This window comes from Sander lucioperca, chromosome 21 (genome assembly GCF_008315115.2).
Source record: "Sander lucioperca isolate FBNREF2018 chromosome 21, SLUC_FBN_1.2, whole genome shotgun sequence".
NCBI lineage: Eukaryota > Metazoa > Chordata > Actinopteri > Perciformes > Percidae > Sander > Sander lucioperca.
The window spans coordinates 27442585-27467467 of record NC_050193.1 but is presented as its reverse complement, the minus strand read 5'-3'; the positions used below and the strand labels follow the sequence as shown (position 1 = coordinate 27467467).

The following is a 24883-nucleotide window of genomic DNA, read 5'->3' as shown; positions in this document are numbered from 1 at the left end:
TAGTGTCTGAGAAGATGCAGCTTACATACCGGAATAACATTTGCATTGAGAAGCAGATGGCTTACAGCAAACCGTAACAGACCCTTTAACAACTTCACAGTAGAGCTGTAATCGGGCCTTAAAAGTTAACCCGACAAGCCCCGAGCCCAAGAGAATTCGGCCCAAGCCCGACAAGTACATTTTGATTGACAGCTTTTTAAAAGCCCAAACCCGTTTACAGCCCGGAACGCAAGCCCGAGTCCAGCCCGAGCCTGTGTAAAATGATCATTTTACAAAGATCTTCAGCTCAACTTCACAGTACCTAGTAGCTATACTCTTCATTTGGTTTGGTGCATGCATAGTCATTCTTTTACCTGTAAATGTGGGGCTGCTTTTGCACCCAAGCTGAGGCGTCAAGCTTTTTGTTTTGTTTTATTGTTTCTTCGTCTTCTAATTTTCGGAAATGCACAACTTTGTTTGTACGCCAGCCGAAATGTAAATGCCCCCAAACGTTGATACGGTTTTCTGTCAGAATGCTGTAAACATGTCTGTTCCTTCAGGAGACAGACATGCAGGGCCAGGAAAAAACCTCGCTCAAAGCTTCAATGTGGGAAATCTCCCACACATAGAAAACAGACACGGAGGCTCCCGCTGTGAAAATGACAGACCCTGTGACAAGAGGGCGAGTTTTTTTAAAGCTTTTTTCAATTTTATACTTTTACTTCGTTAGGAAAATAAAGCGAAAATTGAGAGAGAGAGAGAGAGAGAGAGATATGAAAAAGGTTCAAGCACTGTGCATGTCTAGGTGCCTTTTATTAAATGTCACGGTATGCAATGGAAAAGGTTGCCATATCTGCCATTTTCTGTTACACTGTGAGACAGCTTGGACTGAAAGGTTATGACCTTACAGCATCCTTTGGGAGAGAAAAAAAAAAGGAGAAAAGAAAATTTGTGTTTGTGTTCATTGTACAGTGTGTGGGAGTGGGCAGAGTTCTGTCAACGTGTTTCTGCCTGTTATGACTGACATGTTTGATGATTTTTATATTTTAAAGACGGAAATCAGTCTACCGTCACCTTTAAAGCTCACTAATCCATACGTCTCGTTTCGGAGAAGTTGCCAGACAACCTGGGGAGAACTGTTTCCAGTCAATAAACAGTCCGGTACGTAACGCCCATGGATCATCGCACTGTCATGTCATGAACGCGTTCGTATGACATCGTACGAAAACCTCTATGCACAACAATTCGTATGATATCTACGAAATTACGGTGATTGTGTTGTAATTCTAACCTCCGGTGGATTTGTGAGGACTATGGTTAACTGCTCCTCAGATCTCTGCAGGGTAAATCCAGACAGCTAGCTAGACTATCTGTCCAGTCTGAGCTTTCTGTTGCACGACTAAAACAACATCTGAACGTACACGTTCCACAAAAACAAGTATTTTGCAGCGGCACCGTTGCTCCGTACGATGCTTAGCGCCACCCAAGACGATTGTGATTGGTTTAAAGAAATGACAATAAACCAGAGCATGTTTTTCTCCCATCCCAGAATGCTGTGTGGACTAGCCAGACCCTCCTCTGCAGCGCTGTGGAGGAAGGTTCACTGAAACGTGTTTCTGAAAAACATTTGAAGAGAGAAATAGGCCGTGCAGTTGCTGAATCTGTCTTCATTTCAGATCGACAAAGGTCAGTTTAAAAGATTGTTGTCAGATTTTGAGAGGCGTTCGTCACTCATCCTGCTCATCGTTTCCAGGTTAGCACTCCACCAATCAGATTGGTTATTGAGTCCGACTGCCCGCCCTCCGACGCAACAAGTCAGGTCGGCCCAAATGAAGGCCGACGGTTCGGACGGACGACATGTGTCAGCACCTTATGAGCCACTTAACTGCCTAACTAACTAGCCGTGTTAGCTTGTCTTAGCTTCTTGCTTCATTCTGCTTCTTGTAAACTTGTAGGCTGTTTCCCCTCATCCCCCCCCCCAAAAAAAAAAAAAAAAAAAGTTCTTTTTTGTTCCCCTGTTCTTTCTATTGTTAGGTTTATCTCATTTTGAAACTATTTGGTTCAAGTATTTTCTTCAAGAGCTGAATTCTCTCTCTCTGTCTCTCTCTCTCTATGTCTCTCTCACTCTCTCTCTCTCTCTCTGTCTCTCTCTCTCTATGTCTCTCTCTCTCTCTCTCTTGTCTCTCTCTCTCTCCCTCCCTCTCTCTCTATGTCTCTCTCTCTCTCGCTCTCTCTCTCTCTTGTCTCTCTCTCTCTATGTCTCTCTCTCTCTCTCCCTCTCCCTCTCTCTCTCTTGTCTCTCTCTCTCTATGTCTCTCTCTCTCTCTCTCTCTTGTCTCTCTCTCTCTCTCTCTCCCTCTCTCTCTCTCTCTCTCTCTCCCTCTCTATGTCTCTCTCTCTCTCGCTCTCTCTCTCTCTTGTCTCTCTCTCTCTCTTGTCTCTCTCTCTCTATGTCTCTCTCTCTCTCTCTCTCCCTCTCCCTCTCTCTCTCTCTCTCTCTCTCTCCCATCTTTATGGACATTAAGTAAAATAATCACACTCAATTAAAAATCCACATTATGGCTGGTTCTCATTTGTGTCTTAAGATGAAGTCTAACTTCCATCCATGTGCAGTATATTAACTACTCTTGTTGGGTGATGTTACGACACTTTATGTCGATTTCAAGTGAAACGACATCAAGGATGGAGTCACCGTTTTTGGAGTCAAAACAGCTTAATAAGAACATGCAGTGTGTTCACTGTTGTCTGCAACAGGAAACGGGTTTTCATGGGAAAAATCTCAAACATGACGGGCATAGAGGAAATACATCAAATGGGAGAAATAACAGGAAACTTTTACTGAAGCTGAGTGTTTGGTGACCCTCACACATATACATTCTGCTCATACAACCTGCTGATATCGGCTTATCTAAGAAATACAGAAGCCCTGAGGGAAAGATGGTTGTTTTTTACTTTTGAAAAAGTTCTCACAGCTCGTAGTTATTTAGTTTTACCCACATGCAAACTCATGACAAAATCATGACATTGCTAAACAAAAAAAGGGTTTTATTTTGTAAAACTTCAACATCTTATTCACCAGTACCTCAGAAATGTATCTGGAAAACTGTATCTGTGTTATCTGGAAACACATTCTTGTGTTTCTTTCTCTCGTGTCTTATATAGCTGCAAAATGCATTCATACATTTACATGAGCCCGAGCGAGGAACACAAGTGCAGGCTGAAGTGTGATGTAAATGTGTTTTGTGGTGTGAAAACACCTGCCCCACCCAGAAAAGCTCAGAAGCGCTCTGTCGAGTTGAATTTATTATTAGTGAGCCAGTGGCTACAACTTGCAGAAAAAACGTATACACTTATATCATTTCTTACATGCAGGATACACACACATGCATTATTTTAAAGCTTTAGTGCGTAACTTTTTGACATTAATGAACGTCCGTCATCAGCTCCACACAACTCTCTCTGGATCTCTCAGTATGACTATGTTCAGAAGATTGTGACTTTCCCACGCAGAAACTGGTGTGAAGATAATGAGCTCTTCTGAAGAATCCATCATTTGTCAAGTCAAGTCATTTAATTTGTATAGCACATTTAAACGAACAGTTGACCCAAAGTGCTTTACAGGTAGAGCAGGGAAGGCAGAAACAGTATGCCTTGAAAATACATAATCAAGTGTACAAGACTCCATGAATATAATAAGGCACAGGTAAAGTCAAATAATATAGCATAGAATAAAACAACAACAGAACAAAAGGAATTAAAAGCAAGAGAGTAAAAGTGCGTCTTCAGGTTTGACTTAAAAATGGCAATTGTGTTACAGGATTTGATATGAGGTGGGAGGGAATTCCAGAGTTTGGGGGCTACTACAGAAAAGGCTCGGTCCCCTCTGGTTTTTAGGAGTGTCTGGGGGACGACAAGGAGCTGTTGGGTTGTGGACCTGAGTGACCTGGCCGCAGAGTAAGTGGACAGGAGATCGGAAATATACGGAGGGGCTTGACCATGGAGTGCTTTAAAAACAAAAAGTAAAACTTTAAAATGTATTCTGAATTTCACTGGCAACCAATGAAGCTCAGCTAAAACAGGAGTTATGTGGTCATACTGTCCTCCTTGGTTACTGGCAACTGCGTGGAGGAGGGGGTGGGGGTGGGGGATGACGGGAGACTTGTATCATGTGGACGCGCAGACAATTTTGTTGTCATTATTTAGAATTCCTCATGGGGGAGACAGAAACTACGCACTATAACTGGCTTCATCCCTCACCTTCCTCTCTCTCTGTGTTGGCGTTCTCGAAATCCCATCGCTACGGGAAACAACATCAGACTTCGAGCTAGCAGGCGCCACGCTGAAAATCTCAAGTTTTGAAGAACATTTGGATCTTGCAACAAGGCAGGCCTGCTTGGTTCTTTCGGAGAATGATTGTAAAGATTTACGAACCTCGTATTTAAACAAAGAAAGCCCCCACCATCTGATCTTTAAACCTCATTCGACTCGAACGCAGCAGTGATCTATTTATAGCGATTAAGCGAAGTGAGGCATCGGCCTAAAACTGGCGAGAGAGACATGCATAAACATGTGACTCACGGTGAGGACAATGGGAAAGGGATTGAGGGAGGGATAGTTGGCTTCAATTGGTACAAGACGAGAACACTGGAGGCGTTTCCAAAGAAGATCAGACTAAAGAGACTGGAATCTCACAAGGATAATCATGATATTAGTAACAGCAACCATGTGTTCAAGTAAATTACCTTCTCCAGAAGTGACACAGCTCGTCATAATAAACAACACGAGGATGAGACTAATCAGAGAAAGAATATCAACAAAAAAATTTACAAAGAATATGTTTACTGCATTTACTCTCTAACTGGGACATTTTGGGACCGGTTAGTGAGCTAATTTAAATAGCTCACGTTACTGTATTGTGTCAACAGTTAACTTCATTTAATATTGTATGTGGCGTTTTCTTTTGCGGGGTGCAAATGTTCCACCAGAACAAGTTCCTTCCTGAGCCACCGTCGCTGCATCCGGAGCTTAGCGTCGCCCAAGACGATTGTGATTGGTTTAAAGAAATTCAAAACAACCCAGAGCGTTTTTTTTCCCTCCTATCCCAGAACGCATCTGTGGTGTAGTCAGACCTTACTCCACAGCGCTGTGGAGATAGGTCTGGCAATCCGAGACACTATAGGTTTAACGCTATAGAGCTAATTCATAAAATAAAGCCTGACTTATTCGCTGAGAGAACTCTGCCGGCCTGTGTCTCTACTGACTAGTGTCTTTCTACCTGTTCTTTTTTTTTTTTTTGCTCTGTGGTCCAGCATGTGAAAGCATAGGTTAGTGCTACACGACGTGCACCTGTGGATTCCCACCTCACACCACACAGAGGCTACATGCTGATAGTGGTCGGTGGTTAAAAAGATTCTGCACACAGCTGCTGCACAGTGCACATATTTCACCCTTCATCCAAATCCTCTCCCTTTTCATTGGCACAAAGACAAATTGGAAGTCTGAAAAACAAAACAAATCCTCTCTTTGTTTTGCGCCAGAGGCCTGGTTCACATCGCTCTCGGCCTTTTCATTTCACAGGCGTGCCCTGCCATTAGACAATTCAGCCCAATATTTGTCACAGTGCTTTTGTCTTTGCTCACCGCTCCGGCAGTGACACAGGTTTGTGACTCAGTGGCAATTAACATCTGAGACAACAAAGTATGGGCATGCAAGCCAGTGCGCATGTGTGTCTATTTGTGTGTGTCTATTTGTGTGTGTGTGTGTGTGTGTGCGTGTGTGTGTGTGTGGTCATTAAAATTCCCAGTGAGTCAAAAGCATTCTGAAAGTCTTCTTCCCCTCTCTTTGAGACCCCTGCCTCACTTGTGGAGCCGCTCAATCGTGTCCAACGGTGAAGGAAACGATGACAAAGAGAAATGAGATTGTCATAACAGTTAGTCATACAATATGGTGTCTCGTGGGAATGTGTGAATATTTTGTCGTTGTATTTCCTAGGTAAATTTTCAGAAAAAAGTTTCACAAGTGGATTTAAATGTGTGAATATGTCACACGAAAAAAGAGGCACTTTTTTTTCTGCCAACCTTTGGCTAACTTGTGGTGAGTGGGTGTGTGTTTTTTGTCTGTTTCCTTCCATTTACAGAAATACACAGAGAAGCAAAGTGTGAAACCACAAACAACAGAATCGGGCCACCCTCAGACTCTCTGCCACAGTTCACTGAGGAAATGCCCTGTGTCACGGCTTGCAAACCTCCCAAAATGTTGCTCAGGTCTGAGGGCAGAGGGTTCGCTGCTTCCTCACAACACTCCCTCGCCAGACGAGTTCATGGCTTTTCTCCAGCCAAGAGATTTAAATGTTCTTTCTGGTGCATCAAACTGCTTCTCTGCACAGCAGCTGGATTCTCGCGATATTACAAGATCATGCGAGAATCATATCACACAAAAATCCATCTTGTCAGGTTTCTGAGCACTGAGCGCCATGCGGCGATGACAGTTAAAGGTGCTGTAGGTAGGGTTGTGAAGATCCAGGACTTAGCCAAAAAATTTGAACATCGACAACTTCTCAGTCCCTCCATCCCTTTCTGCTAAAGCCCAAAACGGTCTCCTAAGCCCCTCCCCCCACAAGGGAGAGCTGTGCACGAAAGAGCGCGTGTGAAGAGGGGGGAAGGGGAGGAAACCTAGCTGCAGCTCGTGCACGGGGAAAGCCTACTACACACCGAGCCGATAATCGGCCGTTGGACAATCTGGCGAAGTCGGTGACTCGAGTCTGTTCGGTGTGTTCCGTGCCGTCGTCCGTCCGAGGGGCCGTCGGCCTTCATTCTGGCTGATTTGACATGTATAATCGGGGGGGCGGGCACTGCCGGCAGTCAGACTCAAATGACCCATCTGATTGGTGGAGAGCTAACCAGGAAACGGGGAGCGGGATGAGCGTGACTAGAGTCTCTCAAAATCTGATGAAAATCTTTTAAACTGACCTTTGTCGATCTGAAATGAAGACAGATTCAGCAACTGCACGGCCTATTTCTCTCTTCAAATGTTTTCAGAAACACGTTTCGGTGAACTATTTTAGTCCAATATGAGATCGTATTCTGAACGAGCCGCCATGACAGTCTGGCTTTGTATTTCCGGAGAAACCAGACCCACGTGACGTGTTCGTCCAATCAGCTGCCGGTTTTCATTTTTGGGCAACAATACAGATTAGCGCCGCCTGCTGTTATGGAGACGTATTACGTCTCGTCTCTTCGGTGTTCTGAGGAACTTTTTGGACCAACTCGGGGAGACTGATCAGTCCGACTGTCTTTTCTGCTGAGGGTCGGCCATCTGGTCTGTGTGTCTGGGCCTGAAGGGGAGGGGAGGACGCTATGAAATGCGTGTGCCTGAGCAGTGATTGACACGCAGTTAGACACCCCCCCTGGCCCTGATTGGTGCATCTGAACAGAGAGCTGTGGATTTTTGTAAATCTCTCTCCAGGCTGTAGGTGGAGCCAGAGGAGCTGGATTTCTTTTTAAATGACCTGCTTCATGTTGTTCTACTGGAACATAGGGTCAGTTTCAGCAGATATGACAGAAAGTAAGTTTTATAAGTTACCCCAGTTACCTACTGCACCTTTAAGTTTAGGCATCAAAAACGACTAGTTAAGTTTGTGAAAAAGATCGTGGTTTGCATTAAAACACTCCCGGGACATGATCACTAGATCCCGTGAGAACTGTATTTGGATCCAAACTTATGCTTTAAACAAGCTGAACTGAATACATTCACAACTGGCCCGAGAGAAGCCGAGAAGGATCCCTCTCTTATCTACAATATCATCAGTCGCTCCGGCACACTGATTTATAGATTTAATGACTCCTTTGACAAGCCGCAGTGTAAGACATTAATTACCAGGCTGCTCATTTCCTACCACAGATACCGAGTCCTGTGACAGGTTAATATATTCCTAGGAGCAAATAAAGTTAGTCGTTCAAATATTTATAGAGATGGATGTAGAGGATGAGCTCACTGGGGAACGTGTGTGTGTGTGTGGGACACAGTCTTGGGAGAATGATGACCGATGACCTGCCTACTTCGAAGACAACATTTCGTGCCTCAACAGAGTGGGCCAGTTCTCTCCGAAGGACGCTACATGTGCCGTCCAGGCGCTTTCTGTTCTCCACCACAATACTTAAATCTTAACAACACACACATGAGTGAGCTGGCTGGAGCCGCGGTTATCCAAACAGAACCGGCTCCCCCATCCTTCCTGCTCTGCTCAATCATCTAACCCTCAAAATCTTCCCAACGAAACCTCGTATTTAAACAAAGAAAGCCCCCTACATCTGATCTTTAAACCTCATTCGACTCGAACGCAGCAGTGATCTGTTTATAGCGATTAAGCGAAGTGAGGCATCGGCCTAAAACTGGCGAGAGAGACATGCATAAACATGTGACTCACAGTGAGGACAGTGAGAAAGGGATTGAGGGAGGGATAGTTGGCTTCAATTGATACAAGACGAGAACACTGGAGGCGTTTCCAAAGAAGATCAGACTAAAGAGACTGGAATCTCACAAGGATAATCATGATATTAGTAACAGCAACCATGTGTTCAAGTAATTTACCTTCTCCAGAAGTGACACAGCTCGTCATAATAAACAATACGAGGATGAGACTAATCAGAGAAAGAATATCAACAAAAAAATGTCACGCAATCTGATAGCTCGGAGCAGTGATTCTTCCCTGTGAAAGTGTCCAGATGAGGTGGTTGTTTTGGAGAGTTTCGGCTCTCTGGGAACCGAGAGCGGAGGCCGAGGTGCGTAGCTGCAAGCTTTCTCATGCAGGGCTACGGTTACTCAGCCCCCAAGGGTAAAAAAAAAAAAGGGCTGGAAAGAATATACTCCTTGTCTCCTGGTGAGGTTTTACAGTGGAATTCCTCACATAACTTCACAGCCAACAGTAACACAGCCAGAACTCACGACAGCAGGGTGCTGGGGTCCCCTGGTCGCCATGTGCTGGGTCCTGTCACCGTTATACCGCCCAGAGTCACAGAACATGCCGTCATTCACAGCAACTGGAGTCCCACAACTGTTTCATACCTGCTGCTGGAAACCACACATCAGAGAGTGACAGGCCAGCAGTCAGTCTGATGACCAGAGCTGTGTTTGAAACCGTTCCCTCATTCACTCACTCACTATTCCCTCTATAGAGTTTATTAACCCTCTTGTTGTCCTCCCGCCCACTATGCAACTTTTTGTCTTTCTCGGTCCAAATTTTAAAAAACATTCTGCTGCTTTTTCTGACATTTTTGTCACTTTTTCCCAAGTATTTATTTTCCCCTTTTCCCGATGTTTTGGTCACTTTTCTTCTGCGCTTTTTTGACGTTTATGTTGTTTTTCCCCCCTACGTTTTTTAAGCTTTTTCCGTCATTTTTGTCACTTTTTTTCAACGTTCTTTTATCAATTTTTTTTTCAAATGCTATAAAATTGAATAAAACACCCAAATTCAAAGAAAGTAGTGAACTGGTCATCTATTTTACTTGTAAAGAGCGTTGTATGGAACCATCCACGTTATTTTTTGGGACATTTTGGTTGATAGAAACCCACATTTCTGATAGAGAAACTTTTAGAAAATGGGTCAAATTTGGGGCGGCCTCTAGCTCACCCAGTAAGAGCGTTCGCCCCATGTAGGCTGAGTCCTGCAGCGGTGCGGGTTCGAATCTGACCTGCAGCCCTTTGCTGCGTGTCATCCCCCATCTCTCTCCCCCTTTCATGTCTATCCACTGTCAAAAAAAATCTAAAAAAAAAAATTTGTCAAATTTGACCCAAGGCAAGTTCTGAGACCAAAACATCTGTAGTGTGAAATAATATTCATCTTTTCACATATGTTACATTTGTTTAGATTTACAAAAGTGCAAACAGATCACGTTCAGATCTCCTAAATATAAGCCATGGCATGTAGAGTTCAAACAGCCGCATTTGACGTAGCAAATTTTCGTCTTGACCTCGGTGCATTCGGTCCTGCTGCACCAGGAACAGGATGAGGAATTTAAACATCACTGTTTTACATAGTGGGGGAGATTTTCAATACAAGTCCTCAGCAAGGAGGGTTAAATAATGAACTATATAGGGAACGACCAAACGAGATTTCGGACACTCACTGAAAATATCGTTGCGTCAGTAGAATCGCCGGTTATTTGTGTGACGGAGGCGGGCGCGCCCAGCATCATGTACACAAACGGAAACAAAAATACTTCTAATACATCCCTGAAACAAACCGAGCACTCAGGAGGATATTAAAGGTTGTATATTATATATGTTGCATGTTATTTCATTTCCACTGTTTAGAAATGAAAGCCTGCTCCATTTTTCCTTTTCAGTTTTCGTGGGGGCAGCTGCTTCTTATTTTCCTCCGGCAAAACACGACTGCATTGCATTGTGGTATATGGGGGTGAAATGTAGGGTACATCCTATGTACACTCAAATTAGTTGTGCATTGTGGGTATTTTATAGTGGACTATATAGGGAATAAAATTAACCACGGATAATTCGAACACCACTACAAAATGGCGAACACACTATATAGTGCATTATTTCCAAGATAGGGAACGGTTTCCAACACAGCCAACGCCCTGCAGGTGTACAGCAGTATGGAGCATCTGTCAGTACGGCAGTACTGGAGCTATTGTTGCTGCAATTTCAAAAATAGTCATGAAACTACTATTTTGTACATTTTTAGTCAGTTTGAAGGTGAAAGAGCTGGTCACATTAGCATTTAAAAGGGTAATTTTGGTATTTTTCAACCTTATTTTCCTGTGCATTGGTATCAAAGTGACAAAAGTGAACAAAAAAACTTTAAAATTGGTCCAGTATTGAGCGAGGATGCCGTAACTGGCAGCCAAAAACGAGGCTGCAATGTAGCCCTGTTTTCAGTTTCTGTCCACTAAAAGTTCTGTTTTTTTGCCGCTGACAGACTCAGATTATTATTCTAAGTGTCTGACAACATTATGGGATGGATCCCTACAGAGATAGACCTTTTAGTTAAAGAGTAAGATCCTTTTAGTTTAACATCAAACAGCCCCGAAATCACCATCACCAAACTCAATTACATTTTATTTATAGTGTCAAACCCACTTTACAGATAGAGTACCACACTCTCTCACAAAGACCCAACAATTTCCCCCAAAATTCACAGACTCCATTGAAATAATTAATACTTTTAGCGTGTATAGAGCCAGCATATATCAACATGTTAATTCCAATAGAACCTCCCAATCTTTGGTTGCAGCAAAACACAGTGTGTGAATGTCGTTAACTGTTGCGAGAGTGAAGGAAGAAGTTCCTGTTGAAGTTCATAAGTCACAGCCCGAATCGTTCAGTTCACTGTTAACCAAAAATGTGAGCACCTTCAATAAACGGCGTACTTTTAGTGCGATCGTGCTCAACACTTGTTATTTTTGCTCATCCAAACGACAATGAGTTAGTCCGTCTCTTAAGACTTTACAATCCCTTACCCTGTCTGCCTGAGTTTTTACTCTTCAGAAACGGTTCACAAATGGTTTCATTTTTAAAATAAAAGGCTCAGTAATTTCCTATAACATCAGGGCGCTGTAGTTTTTATCTTTCTGCAGATGCATGCCTGTTCCTACACCTAAATCACCCACGAGTATGAAGCGAGCGTGCAGCCTGCGGACAAGTTCAATAACTCAGCTTTCACATGGTGACACATGCTGTGTTTTGGTATGTGTATACAGTATGTGTGATCGTGTGAGCATTCACACTTTATGATCGTGTGTGTGTGTGTGTGTGTGTGCGCGCCAGGCTGAGCTGGTTTTAATAGGTTCCAGAGGTTGGCCATATGTCAGCCAATAAAAACACAAGAACCTACAAAACGTTAAGCAATTCACTTCCTGTAGCAATGGGTTTATCAGCGCTGCGAGTGCCAAAGACAAACGATCTGTTCTGCTGGTTATGTACACCAGGTTATTGTATTGCCTTCATACACATTTCTTGCTTCAGCCACAGGAAATGACATAGGACGGGGAGAGTCTATGTAACAAAACACACAAAATGATCCAAAACCCTGTAACCAGAGAGAAGTAAAGTTAAGTTTATTTATATAGAACTTATCACAGACAGAGTCAAAAAAGTGCTTCACATGCCAAATAAATTAATACATGAAAACCCATTGATTCCCATTAAAAAATCACAATAAATCTAAAGTTACAAATGTAACTACGGTTCTATGAATCCTGGATGACCGCCAGAGGCAATGTTGCCTCTGTCAGTAAGGATGAAATAGAACCCAAAAATTCACAAAGGCGGGGAACATAAACATTCATAGTGTCACGGCACAACCACAATCACTCAAAGACGCGGACATAACATTAACACAACTTGGTGGGGAAAATGTCACAACAAATCAGAAACACAATCGTCTTCCACTGACTCTCCCTGAGTCCGAAGGTCAGTCTCACACTGCAACATGTGTCCCTGCAATCTTTGTAACTCTAATCGAACACCTGACTAAAAAGATGCATCTTTAGCTGTTTGTTTTTTTTAAATATAAGCAGAGGCTGCCGCTCTTAAATCCTGAGGCAAAGCATTCCACAATCCGGTGCCATGTTTTGTACGGGGAACAGCCAATAATGCCCAATTTATGGTTCTTTGTTAAATCTATGCCGTAGGTACGAACGTAGTTATGTGTAGATACAGACCTGGTGTGAATGTAGCTTTGCGACGCAGACCACAACAACTGTGAATGGTCTGCTCGGCCTTGTCTTGGTAGCGTCACATTTCCCTCCTACTCATTTCCTGGTCCTCCTTCTCCATAAACAACATGAAATCAAGGAGAGGGTTAACTTTTCCTGCTACAGCTTTCCCGAATGTGGTCAGAACGCACAGGGGAGACACTTCTCCGTCTCCACCACCAGAGTCGGTACTTACTACGAAGCTAATCCCTGTCACTCTCTCACTCGCTCTACCAAGCATTCCCCACCACACACACACACATACCGGCTCTGCTATTATCTGAAAGAAGTACGCTAGACCGACGCACACACAAAAGAGCACAAGTATAAAACCTCACAACGGCGTAGGCCTCTTACGTAGGCTCTGCGTAGATCCTACGTACAACCATAAATCAGAATGATCCAAGGACCTCAAAGACCTGTTGAAAACATAAGGGTGCAGCAGCAAGCAACCACAGAGAGAGAACCCCAACTACAACCCCGTAATTAAAAAAGCATCCTTATCTTTTCCTTATTAGAGTGAGTGGACTGATTACACACACTTCACAGGCTTCAAAGTGATGCTTCGAAGGACATTTTAAATCCATCCAGAGCCTCCCATTAGGCCAGCTTTCCCTCTCTTTCTCCTCTTTTATGACAGACACACATGAAACCAGAGAGGGGCTAACAATACTTTTGGTTTCAGTTAAGTATAGGATCAGTGAAACATATCCAGCCGGGCCTCTGTGATGGTCTGGCTGAGCCAAACAGCTTGCTGGTTTCCCCCTGCCTGGGCCCACACCACACTCACAGAGCACGCTCGTAATGAAGGGTTTCTGCTCAGCTTTTTTTGGAACCACTATGTAACAATGTACACATTATATTTAATTCACAAAATGTGACTCGAATATGAGCAGAGAGACCCGCACGAGGGAAAGATGTCGGACTTTATGGTGTCTGTAATGAATTTGTACCATTTTTTTGCTTGTTTCATTACGCATTACGTCGTCTTGGGAGGTCTTTTTGGTGTTTGGCAAGTCAAAATGTGCTTCACTACACCAAAGGATTTTCATGTAGCAGTACAAATGTTGTTTATCTGTCTACTCTGTAATTGAACAGATGTGTAAAGAGGCTCATAATATCCCCATCATATATAATACATCGCTTTCATTCGGCAAACAACACCAAAGAAACAAATATAATGTAATGCAATTACCAAGAATATTAAAGCAGTCGAATGCAGCTTGCATTATCTGTGTTTTTTTGTATTTTGTGGAGTTCTAAGTAACCCCAAAATAAGTCGTTAAAAGCCCACGGGAACTGATTTCACCATAGTATCAGGAAAATAGAGCCAAAAAATAAGTATCATCATACAGACAAGCCCTGACATGCCTGTCAAACTTTGTGTTCATGCACAGCACATAAAACAGTTTTCAATGATAATGGTGACAGATTCACGTTAATTCATTTTCACGCAAGCCTTCCTCATAGGAAGTTGGCCTCTCGAGTCTGGTCTGTGAAATATACAACTTTATTTTCATGGGAGGTGAAATGCTTATACAATCGTTTCGTGAAGGAATGTGTGTGTGTGTGTGTGTGTGTGTGTGTGTGTGTGTGTGTGTGTGTGTGTGTGTGTGGCGATTGGCCGGTGTTTGCTGAAAGGTACAGCTATTGAACTGAGACAATGGAGTGCTGTAAGAGGGTATTTTTAGCCGCCATGCTAAGTACACTAAAATCACTATTACCTCATTTGCTATGGCAGTGATAGACTCCATTTATAATCCTTCTCTCTGGCTGATATCTGCGACATTTCCTGAATACATATTCGATTGGCTATTGTATTACTATTCTGCCCCTACCTGTTTGCTGCCTGGCTTCCTTTATATACAGCCATGCAGGCTGTAATTCACTGACTAACACCCTGGTGGAAGTCATTTATGACTTTGTCCTGGGAAAAGCTGCATATAAAGCCCAACAAATGTGGTTTTGGTGTTTTAATACAGTGCTTCCCAACCAGGGGTACTTGTACTTTAGCCAGGGGGTACTTGGAATGATTGTGAAGAAGCTCAACTAATTTGAAAAATAAATAAATTATGTTTTAATCAAAAGAATATATCAGCTGTAACATGTGAACACTACATGTTGAAGTTATGTGTATATTAAGAGTGTGTGAAATTAGTTGGCAAGCGAGCACAGAAGTTTAAACAGGTAGTTAGCTAAAATTAATGAATACATTGCAGAATAAAAAGCTAAAAGTTCTGATTAAACAGTAGAAATAGTTAGCTAAAACAGTTCAAATGATTTTCTAAAAGTAATAGATATATGGTTGAAATAGTAAGATAAAAAAGTACTGGATTAAACAGTTGAAATAGTTAGCTAAAAGTAATGAATTAAACAGTTGAAATAGTTAGCTAAATGTAATGGATTAAACAGTTGAAATAGTTAGCTAAAAGTAATGGATTAAACAGTTGAAATAGTTAGCTAAATGAAATGGATTAAACAGTTGAAATAGTTAGCTAAAAACTGGATAAACAGTTGAAATAGTTAGCTAAAAGTAACGGATAAACAGTTGAAATTGTTAACTAAAAGTAACGGATAAACAATTGAAATAGTTAGCTAAAAACTGGATAAACAGTTGAAATAGTTAGCTAAAAGTAACGGATAAACAATTGAAATAGTTAGCTAAAAGTAACGGATAAACAGTTGAAATAGTTAGCTAAAAACTGGATAAACAGTTGAAATAGTTAGCTAAAAGTAACGGATAAACAATTGAAATAGTTAGCTAAAAACTGGATAAACGGTTGAAACTACAGTAGTAGGCTACGATTGCTGACCAAACCAACCTAAATATTGTCAGTCCAACAATCATGAAATACATTACATTTGGAACATACATTGGGAATTGGTGAAGGGTTAGGCTACGTGAGTTCATCTGACAGGGCAGTGGGCGTACCTCAGACCAAACAGGTTGTGAACCACAGTTCTTTTAAACAACACAAGACGTACAGGGCATCTTCAGCATCGTACATCCCATGTTTGATCATTTCTAACTTGTATTACGAGGTACGTGAAACCCAGATAAAGACTAAGGATCAGTCCCAGAAAGAGATGAGCAACTTCCCCAACATCATCATCACACAAAAGAAGCTGTTAATGATTTTATTCCCCCTTTGATGAATGTGGAAGTGAGGGGAGTTCTTCCGAGAATCTGAGACCCTACCGAAAGAGCTGGTGGGTTGTTGGCATGTTGGTAATTGCAGAAGTTTGAATAAATCTCACAGAGGCCGGTTACTAATTCTCATGACTCACCCCCGTTACACATCCCGCCCACGCCCACCCTCCTCTCCCCCTTTCCCTTCCCCGAAGTGGGAATGCTCTTTTGCTCTTTCTTCCATTCTGTCCTCCAAGATGAACTCATCCCCAAACCACTTCTGTATGAACAAAACAAGCTTTCATAAAACTGCCCATTCACATCTCACCCCCCTAACAGCTAATGTGGAAAAATTATTAAAGCTGGCCTGTCAGTGACCACTGCATGGCAGCCAACGAATTGTAAATGACAGTCTGTGTGGAGGATTTTGTCACTAAGGAAACATCTCCATGTCAACTCTTTCAGGAACAAGGAAAAGACTGACCATGATGCATTTTTGACATGCAGTTTGGTTTGGTAACCGACATAGATGACATCATGATGATGTTATCCTTTAAAACATGAAAATCACCACAACTGGAGTTTTAACTCTCACAGAGGAAGCCTATTAGGAAAGAATGCCTCTTTATCGAGGTTGACCTGGTGCCTTTTTCTGGGGTTTACCAGCGCATGTAGGACGGGGAGAGGGTAAGGGGTGAAAGGTGAAATGTTAAAACGTAGGAATGTGGATACAGTGAGAACAAAACGTCTAAAAAACTGAACCAAACACGGAGCTAAACAAAGCCTCCATGGTTTGTAGAAGAAAAGAGGTCCGTAGCTGTCATCACTGATGCACTGTGATTTGCTAAATATTGCGTTGAAGTTTGTTTTCTGAGCTTATTTATTCAAATATATGCATGACAAAACACGGAAGCATGAATATACCTTGAATTTAAAGGTCCAGTGTGTAGGAATTTCTCCCATCTAGCGTTGAGATCATATATCAATCAACTCTCTTGCGCCACGCAGTTCAAAGTACGTATTACAGCTACGGTAACCTTCACACTTCAAAAAGACGGTCTCTTGCTCTTTTCAATCTCCTTTTTCTTTTTCTGGGCGAAGAAGAAGAAGACTCCTGTTCCTGAAATTTGGATTTTGAATACGTGTGGTCCTCCATGTTTCCTTCTTCAAACTTGCCGGGGCCGGGAAGCTACGATACCCGTTAGCAGCATTAGCAGCAGCTGTGAGTTTATCATGTGACAGAGAAAATGTGAAAGGTGGAGCAGTATGTCCTGTATGTCCCTTACCGGCTAACGTATTTCAAGATGGAGCATGAATATGGAGCGTCTACTCCAGTTCATGCGTATGCAAATGTAAAATTGCAAGCCAAAAGGAATACTTGGAATTGATAGTGGTGGTAAATATTCATGAGTTTGTGAGCGGGCAACACAGATTTTGATAATGAACAACTAAACACGTTACACACTGGACCTTAAAAGTAACAGTTTGACATTTAAAAAAAATAAATGCTTATTTGCTTCCTGGCGGGGAGTTCGATGAGAAGATTAATACCATTCCAATGTCTGTGTGCTATGAAGCTGCAGCCAGGATATAATTAGCTTATCTTAGCTTAGCATAAAGACTGGAAACAGGAGGAAACAGCTAGCCCGAAATAAAGATGTTTATTATGTTTCTTGTCAAAATAAGAAGGTCAATACCACTCTTATGTCTGTACTGTAAATAAGAAGCAACAAACGGTCGGTTAGCTTAGCTTAGCATTTCGTCGACATCGTGTACTCACCTTGTCGTTGACAGCGTAGACTGGGAGACAGACAAAGTCACTCTGCCTGTCCAAGAAATAATATACAATTTGTCGTTTTTACACCAGGTTTTTGTACGGATTAAACAAACATCACAGCACAACCACAACCCTGTGGAAAACACAATTATTATGGCTTCGTGTCTATGAAACTCAACAGCGTTTGGCTTTTATTTGTGTATTTGAAGTTTCAGGAGCTACATGCTAATCCGCCAGGATGTAGGTAAAGGATAAGGAAAAGGCTTACCGTTGTCATCGACTCCAGGCACCGCTTCCTCCTCCGTTGTTCGGGCCAGCCCGCTCCTCGTTGCGTTGTCAAACAGCATCGACACTCTACATTTGTAAACATTCAAAGACACGGATATGACATTAATACAACTTGGTGGGAAAGTATTGAGACAAATCAGAAATGTATCCTCCTTCACTGACTCGCTGTCTGGATCTGTCAGTCAGTCTCACCGAAAAACAGCCTTAGCCCCGCTCCCTCTGCTTCACGTCCTCTTTGTCAGCTCCATGACGCAAGGCAAGCCACTCCCACCCCAGCCTGGTGGCCAACAGAAACCAACAGGTGGCTGTTGCCATGATACAAACGAGATGTAATGTGTTAATTAGTGAGTTTTAGAGGCGCTGGTAGGTGGATTTTGTTACCATTGGACAGAGCCAGGCTAGCTGTTTCCTGACTTTATGCTAAAGCTAAGCTGCTGCTGGCTGTAGCTTCAGTAGTATCAATTTTCTCATCTAACTCTCGGCAAGAAAGCAGATGAGCAAATTTCCCAAAAAATATCAAACTACAGTATTCCTTTAACGGCCAGATGGTATTGATCTAGTCCTTTAAAGAAAAGAAAAGCTCCTGAGGGCCTCACGAAGAGTCACCACAAACAAAAATAAAACACAGAACAATGTGTTATGCCAGTGAATCTGACTAAAGCAATTAACTTAAAACTGGAACGGAAGAACCAGTGGCTTCATGACTAATGAGATAGAGCACTTAGTGCCAACAACGCTAACTGAGCTATCTTCCTTTCATAACAAACGATGATTTCCTCTTTTTGCAGGCCAAGAGAGCTTGGTGGTCAACCTAAAACACGGCTCTGTAAAACTAGCAGGGATTCATTTTCAGTGACGCCATTGCGGATTCTAATAAACACAGCTGTAAGTTAAGCTGAGACAAAGTCATGAATACGCAGAAAATGACTAAACAATCATTTATCTGCAAGCTAAGGCCGGAGTCGGAGCTCAGACAAAGAAACTGCCCCAGCTTGAGAGTGAGAACTGGCGAGAGGTTTACATGGGAAATGAGGATGTTTATGTTTGCATATAGACACAACTTACATCCACATATACTCGGTTTAAGCCTAATCAAAATGGCTACAAATAGCAGCCTCTTCCTGTGTTTATTTGTACCAAAAGAAAAACTCCACTGACTTTAGAAACTTCGACCAACAAAGCCGTTCCCGTCCGCCTCCTGATTCTTATAAAAAAATATCTACTCAGGAGCAGATTTAAAATAAATCAATAATTAAAAAAACATCTTTGTTTAAATCCGGATAATAAATGAGTGCATACTAGTGTGCAAAAGCTCTCTGTAAAGGCTGTCTGGCTTTGACACAAACAAAAATCTTCAAGTGTGTTTTTCTTGTAGAAACACGAGGCCTGGATCAGAGACTTTTAGGCGGTCAGCTCCGGTGAAAGAATTTCTCCCCGTTCCACAGAACCACTACATAAAGCAAACTGTATGTAAATGTCTTGTTGTTTTAAAAAAAATAAAAATAAAAATAAAGATTTACATGCGTTTGCATGATATAGAAAAAAACTATTAAATGAGGAGCAAAAGAAATGGCGGAGCAAACAGTGCTGTGCCCGTGCTTGGGTTGGAAGTTTCAATGTGATCGGAATTTGAATGCTTTGATTGTGATTGTTGGATAAGAAAAGAAAGGGACAACAAACATGCATACAGAGCAGCTGGAGACCGGAGACTACAGGGGGAGAGTCCGGTACAGAAAGCGCAACCCAGTCTCACGGCACTTCATGAAATAGTAACGTAATTTAATCTATTGATTCGTGCACACGGACAAGTTTTCCCCATTTTTTTCTGTGACGCTCAGCACGTTTTTTTTTTTTAAATTAATGTATTTCAATTGGAAGCATTTTTTCGTGTCCACACCACTTTTTTTTTCTTTTAGTTGGGCTGCAGCAGAGAAGGAACACGCCGACTTATTGGGACTTTGTCTTATTCCCCGTATCCCCCAGAGTTAGATAAGTCCATACATACCCTTCTCATCTCCGTGCGTGTTGTAACTCTGTCTGACGCCCCCACCACTAGCATAGCTTAGCACAGATCCTGGAGGTAACCGGCTCTCCAGGAGTGTGCGTAAAAAGTATAATCTCTGCTGTAAATGAGAACACACGCTTTCAACACTTCCAGCTAAAAGTGTTGAACTCCAAAGTACATATAGGAGCAGATCTACTGTATTTGATTGGTTCGTCATTCATGACCACTGATACCTACGTCAGACCCATGTCACGACCATTTCCTCAGTTTTTGAAATGGTTGAATGAGATGGTCGGCATTTCACCTCTGCACAATGCTTTCTACTTCAGGCAAAATAGGCAAAAGGACTTGTCTTTGTGAATTAGGCTGAGAATAGCCTGGCTCCGCCCTCATACGTACTTCCACTCAATTTTCATTTTCCTTCAGTACTACGTCTGGGTTTGCGGTATATTCGCGGGTTTTCTCCGGCCAATCTTTACCAGTCCAATCAGAGAACAGAGGGAGTGGCTGAGAACGATGACGTCGAGGTCGTGCGCTAGTTTGAGTTGTAGTTCCGTAATTGCGGCGGAGAAAGATGCGAGCGAAGCCATTCGGTCCGTTGTGGCAACGCTGCCGAATATCCAGAAGTTAAAGCCTGACCAAGAACAATCTTTGCTGAGTTGTGTTGGTGGCCATGATGTTTTGGCCCTCCTCCCCACGGGGTTCGGGAACAGTTTGATTTTCCAGCTCGCTCCGTTAGTGGTGAAGGAGTTGGCTAAGGCTAATGCTAGCGATGCTAAGCCGACGTCACGACCAAACGTTAGCGATTGGTTATGGCAGATCCAGAGTGGCTCTGGGCAGATCCAACAGTTTTAAACTTCAACAGAGTACCCGCCTTCAAGGAAGTTAACACTTGTCAACGGAGAGTGGCCAGACTCTCTGGACCAATGAAATGGACCAGAGTCTGGTAGGACCAGGCTAGTGGGCCAGAGTCTGGTAGGACCAGGCTAGTGGGCCAGAGTCTGGTAGGACCAGGCTAGTGAACCAGAGTCTGGTAGGACCAGGCTAATGTACTAGAGTCTGGTAGGACCAGGCTAATGAACCAGAGTCTGGTAGGACCAGGCTAGTGAACCAGAGTCTGGTAGGACCAGGCTAGTGAACCAGAGTCTGGTAGGACCAGGCTAGTGAACCAGAGTCTGGTAGGACCAGGCTAATGTACTAGAGTCTGGTAGGACCAGGCTAATGAACCAGAGTCTGGTAGGACCAGGCTAGTGAACCAGAGTCTGGTAGGACCAGGCTAGTGAACCAGAGTCTGGTAGGACCAGGCTAGTGAACCAGAGTCTGGTAGGACCAGGCTAATGTACTAGAGTCTGGTAGGACCAGGCTAATGAACCAGAGTCTGGTAGGACCAGGCTAGTGAACCAGAGTCTGGTAGGACCAGGCTAGTGAACCAGAGTCTGGTAGGACCAGGCTAATGAACCAGAGTCTGGTAGGACCAGGCTAATGGTAGGACCAGGCTAATGAACCAGAGTCTGGTAGGACCAGGCTAATATACCGGAGTCTGGTAGGACCAGGCTAGTGTACCGGAGTCTGGTAGGACCAGGCTAGTGTACCAGAGTCTGGTAGGACCAGGCTAGTGTACCAGAGTCTGGTAGGACCAGGCTAATGGACCAGAGTCTGGTAGGACCAGGCTAGTGGGCCAGAGTCTGGTAGGACCAGGCTAGTGAACCAGAGTCTGGTAGGACCAGGCTAATGTACCAGAGTCTGGTAGGACCAGGCTAATGAACCAGAGTCTGGTAGGACCAGGCTAATGAACCAGAGTCTGGTAGGACCAGGCTAGTGTACCAGAGTCTGGTAGGACCAGGCTAGTGTACCAGAGTCTGGTAGGACCAGGCTAATGGACCAGAGTCTGGTAGGACCAGGCTAAGCTGAGGATAGCAGTGTGCTAAAAAATGCCAGAACACATGGTGTAAATGCACACACTGTTAAGGCAAAACTCCGGAGCAGCACAACTCATTTCACATACTGTATGTGAAGAAGGTTTGGGAGACTTTAATGATTTACACAGAAACATTTAATGAACACTCAATTGAGGAGACAATTAAGCTTAGGTACAGTTTAAAGACGGCGTGTTATTGTGCAGTGCCGTCCAAAATCTCTGAAGTTCCTGTCTTCCTGAAGGTGTATTTAAACTCACCCTGGACGCGTTACATTTAGCTGAACCTTCAAGGTAAACATATTGCAGGCCCCTAAAACACAGATGCGAAAGCCTAGTTTAGCCAATCTCTCTCTGGGAAGTATCCAAAAGTGTGGCAGGCCCACCGACCTCCAAAAGGAGACAAAACATTCCCTTATCATACAGCTGCCTAGATTCCCTGAATCTGTAGAGATGAACATAATTATACATGAACCGGTTATTAGAGATTGGCCAAATATTCTCGTCCCCTGACCTGTGACCTATGACTAACCTCATGTTGTCTAAACTTTCCCTTTAGTCTCATCATACCACAACATGGCGTTTCTGTAAATTCCACCACACACAGCAATGGAAAAGAAACATATCCAACATTAACGTATGTTCTTCCCATTTCCCCTTATTAGGAGCTCAGAGTGAGGTGGCTGCTCGGCACAGCTGCACATGAAACAGTGTGGCAGCAGAGCAACAAAAGGCGAGCTATTTCTAGGATTCCCATAAATCTCTGGCAGCCACAACAGTACTGAACACTACATTAGAGTCCCTGTGTTTTCCTCTTTTTCTAAAGGGGCTCTGGTGCAGCATTTTTCCTAATCCCTGTCGATCCCCCTCTCTCACACCAATACCCTTTTCCCACCTAAGTTTGCGCGTATTTGCAGGTTCTTTAAACATGAGTATGCCCGTTTGTTTTTTTCTCTCTCGTGTAACGCTCAACGTCACGAAAGCGCCAGAAAACAGGCGTTAACTTTTCCTGCTACAGCGCACAAAACTGCAAACTCTGCTGCACATTCCCTGGATATCTTAGCTTGCATCAGGCCAGAGAAAATGTTGCAGTGGTGGCAACTTTTATTTTGGTGCGAGAAGATATTTTCTGCAGGGGGTGCTGGGGTGAGAGGTCCACGGTCCACGTAGAGTCTAAAGATACTATGTTACACAGGCTCTGTATTCTGCAGACCACTCTACCTCTGTCTCCTTTTAAAAACTCACTCGCCCCTCCCCTCCATGAAGTACAGCTGAGCTGACGGTGCATACAAACTATACCCCAACATATTACTGCTTGTTGGGCTATTGAAAAAAATCCAAAACTCTCTGTTGAGACATTGCTAAGTAGCGCTGAGAGATATAGTAGAAACTCATTCATCGTTGTGTGTGGCTATGAGTGTGTGTGGATGCTATGCGTAGGCTGAATCGCAGTCGCTTCAAGACAAATCTGATTGGCCAATACACACTGAATATAAATTAAATCATTTTAAAATTACTAAATGCAGAGACGAACGCAAGTTGTCGAGATGACACAAGTTACCGACGGAGGCGGCACGTCACAGTACCACGACGGAAAAGGGGAGAACGTTAGCGTATCTACCTGAATGCTGATTGTAACCTTTCCCACTGCAGACAAAAGCGAGATGTTAGAGGGTGTTTGAGAGTATGTACAGTATGTACTGTATGTATGTGTTATTTGTTTCTGTATTTATTGTTTATGTGCTACTTACCTGGCAATAAATATATTTCTGATATGGGTTTTTTTTTGGCCAGTTGGAGAGGGGTATAAGACAAAGACAAAAGTCATGATTGTCACGGTCAAGACATCAAACTCAACACTTTCCAAGTGAGAAATGACCACACGCCTATGTGACTGCTAATTTACGGTCAACACCTCATCCCAAATGTTTCTTCTCCAAGCCTTCCCCAGTGTAAACTCTACAGAGCAGCCAGCGTATCTGTTGTATCTGACTCAAAGCACACGCTGACTCTATATTCAAAAGTCCCAAAAACAAAAGCATTACCAACTGATTACAAAGGTGTGACTTCTTTCTATTGTCCTTGTGAAATAACATTACACAGAGAGGCCGTATGTAATGTTCTCGACTGTTAGCGAGAGGTGAGAATCTCATTTTGAGGTGTGATTTTGCATCATATGGGCCTACTGTAACACCTCAGAGCAGAGAAATGCAACAGGTACCAAAGAGGTGTTTTCAGTGTGTGAATTGCCCCCAGACAGGCCTTTTATTATTGTATGTAAAACATTTTGTTTTCTCTAAAGTAGCAACATGGGAAGAAGGGGTACATGATCTGTGACTCCCTGTCCCAAAAAGAAAGGAAACGTTAGGATTATTTACTCAAAAAGCTCATCAGTCAAACAGTGACAAACAGCAGCCAGACAGCTCGATGGTGTTTTAAGCCCCCAAGGTCTCCTTCAAGGCTGCGCTGCGACTGTTGACTTCAAGGCACCTAACCCCAACCATAACCATAACCATAACAATAACCATAACTATTGCCTAATCCTAGTGCCTTCCAGGCAGCGCTGCCTGGAAGGAGACGTTGGGGGCTTAAAACACTGATAAACAGCCAGACAAGTCAAGGAGACAACACAAGCTGCAGTAACGGTAAAGCAGGCTGTCACGACAAAAGCAGGACTGACTTGACTTCCTTTCTGCAAGCGCATTAACGTCACAGGAAAATTCACCCAGAGCCAGGAGTGTCGGACAGAACATACTGACTACTGAACCCCCCCTCTCTCTACCCCCCCAGGCTGTGAGAGGACTGGGTGGGTCCCGACTGGCCGCTCTGTTTGAAAAAGTTGAGTTGTGGCCTGAGGGAAAGAAGCAGTGACGGAGCAGATCCCCACTGTGGGAAGAAAAGAAAAGACAGAGCAGAGAGTTCCTGCTGTCATGTCTTTGTGTGTTAACTAATCAGAGGCAGCACGCTGAGAGCTTGTCACAGTGTCACTGCAGGGGGTTAACTGCCACTCGGCTAACAGGGCTCGCAAAAAAAAGAAGAGAGAGAGAGAGAGAAGCAGTTCAGCCCTGGTTATCAC

General features: G+C 43.3%; 1 long non-coding RNA gene across 1 annotated transcript; it reads left to right on the top strand.

Moving 5' to 3' along the window:
- Positions 1-3073: 3073 nt before the first annotated feature.
- On the top strand, positions 3074-23172 carry LOC116065512. The gene is made up of 5 exons (XR_004108741.1): positions 3074-3084; positions 3895-3899; positions 4734-4744; positions 5630-5637; positions 22978-23172. It is a non-coding gene; the product is annotated as an uncharacterized LOC116065512 (long non-coding RNA).
- The last annotated feature ends 1711 nt before the right edge of the window (positions 23173-24883 follow it).